Source organism: Fukomys damarensis, unplaced genomic scaffold (assembly GCF_012274545.1).
Source record: "Fukomys damarensis isolate Sample0158 unplaced genomic scaffold, DMR_v1.0_HiC HiC_scaffold_2, whole genome shotgun sequence".
Lineage (NCBI taxonomy): Eukaryota > Metazoa > Chordata > Mammalia > Rodentia > Bathyergidae > Fukomys > Fukomys damarensis.
Genome location: NW_022900914.1, coordinates 18466775 through 18468933, shown reverse-complemented (window position 1 = coordinate 18468933; position 2159 = coordinate 18466775). Strand labels below are relative to the sequence as shown.

Here is a 2159-nt window from a genome sequence, read left to right as displayed (position 1 = left end):
AAAAAAAAAAAAAAAAAAAAAATTGATTTAGAGCCAGGGATTTAGCTCAGTGGTGTTGCCATCTGCCTTGCAAACACAAGATCCCAAGTTTTATCCTTGGTAAAAAAAATGCTTTGACCAAGGGATTTAGCTCAATGGGTCCCGAGTTCAATCCTTGGTACCAAAATTATCTATCTATCTATCTATCTATATGCTTTATATACATGTAAATCTACTTGGTATAGCTGAAATTGAACAAATATAAGAGTTTTGCTTTCTAAAAATTTTTCAGAGAATCTACAAAGATTTCCTGGAGAAATCTCTCCATATAGAAGTTTATTCCTACAAGAGTAATTCCAGCATCAGTCGCTCATATTACACAACATTTGGTCTAACCAATAATGATCACCCTTACGACTGCTGTTTTTGAGAAGCTGATGTTCATACTAAAAAAAAAATTCACGATAACAGTGGCTTAATGTGGTTTTGGATGTCATCAACAGTCTTTTATCAACTCATTTGGAACAGTAAAAAAAACAAAAACTATTTTTCAATTTCAGTTTTAAATACATTTCACCACTTCTAAAATTTTATGTTAAGAATTCCAGGGGCAGGGGATTCAGCTCAGTGATTCTGCTACCGGCAGCGCAAACGAAAGTCCCAAATTCAATCCCCAGCACGCCCCTAGCGAAAAAAATTAATTCCAAGGTCACAGCTAAGTCCAGTTATCGGTCAGTAGCCTCCTCTTCTCCTGCGTTCCCATGGCTGCACCCGTGTTGTGTACAGCTCGAGACTGCGTTCGTTCTTGGCCAGCAGTAAAATCAAAACTACAAGTCTGTTTCAATCAGACAGCTTCTTTGTTAGTCTGAAGATGAGTCATAGCTTCTGGCTTCTGTCTGAGGCCTCTGCTTCCTGCTTTTTCTTAAGAAGCTGTAGCCGGTATTTCTGTGCTTCTCAATCGGCTTCATCCAGCTGTTTCTGAAGAGCTTCTCCCTTCATTTATTTCCATACATTGTCTCTCAGCTGGCGGCTCTTCACTTACAACAGTTTCTTCAGCGGGGTCTGTCGCAGGTACTGTTAACACTCGCTGTCACTGGCCAGAAACGAGTGCAAGTTTCCAGCTGGATCCATCGGTAACTATGGTGATGACCTCTGACCCCTGAGGGGGCCACTTGCTGGACTGCACCATCCAGGGGCTCTGCCGGAACCACCACCTCCTCCCTCCTCCTCCTGGCCACTGGAGCTTCTGAAGAATTGGACAGCGGAGAGAAGCCTCAGCTAAGGCAGCTGATGTAGCTGACCTTGGTGCAGAGGAGTTTCCAAACTGGCCAGCAGACACGCCGTTTCATCGGTTGCCTTGGATTAATTTTCTGAAGATTCCAGCCCCGTTGGATTCACCACCCCTCCAAGTGCAACGATGAACTGCGTGTCTTGGCGAGCATCGGCCAGTGTCAGGCTGTCTGGGTTGGTGCTGATTAGGTTCTGCGTAGCAGTCCGTAATATCTAATGCTGTCTTCCTTTCCATTGTCTATTGAAATGTCAAAGGCAGTTTTACAAAATGTACCTTGCGTGTACATCAACACCATATTCGATGAGGAGTTCCACTTTTATTTTCTTAAATCATGCCATTTTTATTTTTTTGTTGTTGTTTCTGCTTTAATTCCTGGGCTGATCTTTGCGTTTTGAGTCTGTAGGGACCCTTAGGTAATCTTGGTTTTGGGATACCCAGAAGGATTGCTAACTGGAATGATCATGTCACCTTAGCCAAAGTAATACAATCAGCAGGAACAAGAGCATCAAGCACAGCTTAGGAAATGACAAACTGTCATAATTATTAATCTGTCAACTTCAGCCCCATGAACTAGTCTTATGGTTATATATCAAAATCTACAAACAACCAGAAATATGTTTGCAGTAAATAAACCCTGCAAAATAGTGAATTTGCTCTGTGGGGAGAAGACAGAAGGAGTTAGGAGGTGGAGAGAGAAATCAGGAGAGGGATCAATTGGAGTAAGGCTAGAGTTGGGCATGGTGGCTCATGCCTGTAATCCCAGCACTAGGGAGGCAGAGGCAGGAGGATTGCCATGAGTTCGAGGACAACCTGAGCTATATAGAGTTCAGGGCCAACCTGAACTATAAAGTGAGACCCTGTCTCAAAAATACCAAAAAAAAAAAAAAAA

At 42.6% G+C, this 2159-nt stretch overlaps 1 pseudogene; it reads right to left on the bottom strand.

Moving 5' to 3' along the window:
• Positions 1 to 624: 624 nt before the first annotated feature.
• Positions 625 to 2159, bottom strand: part of LOC104848794 — a 2820-nt pseudogene continuing 1285 nt past the window's right edge.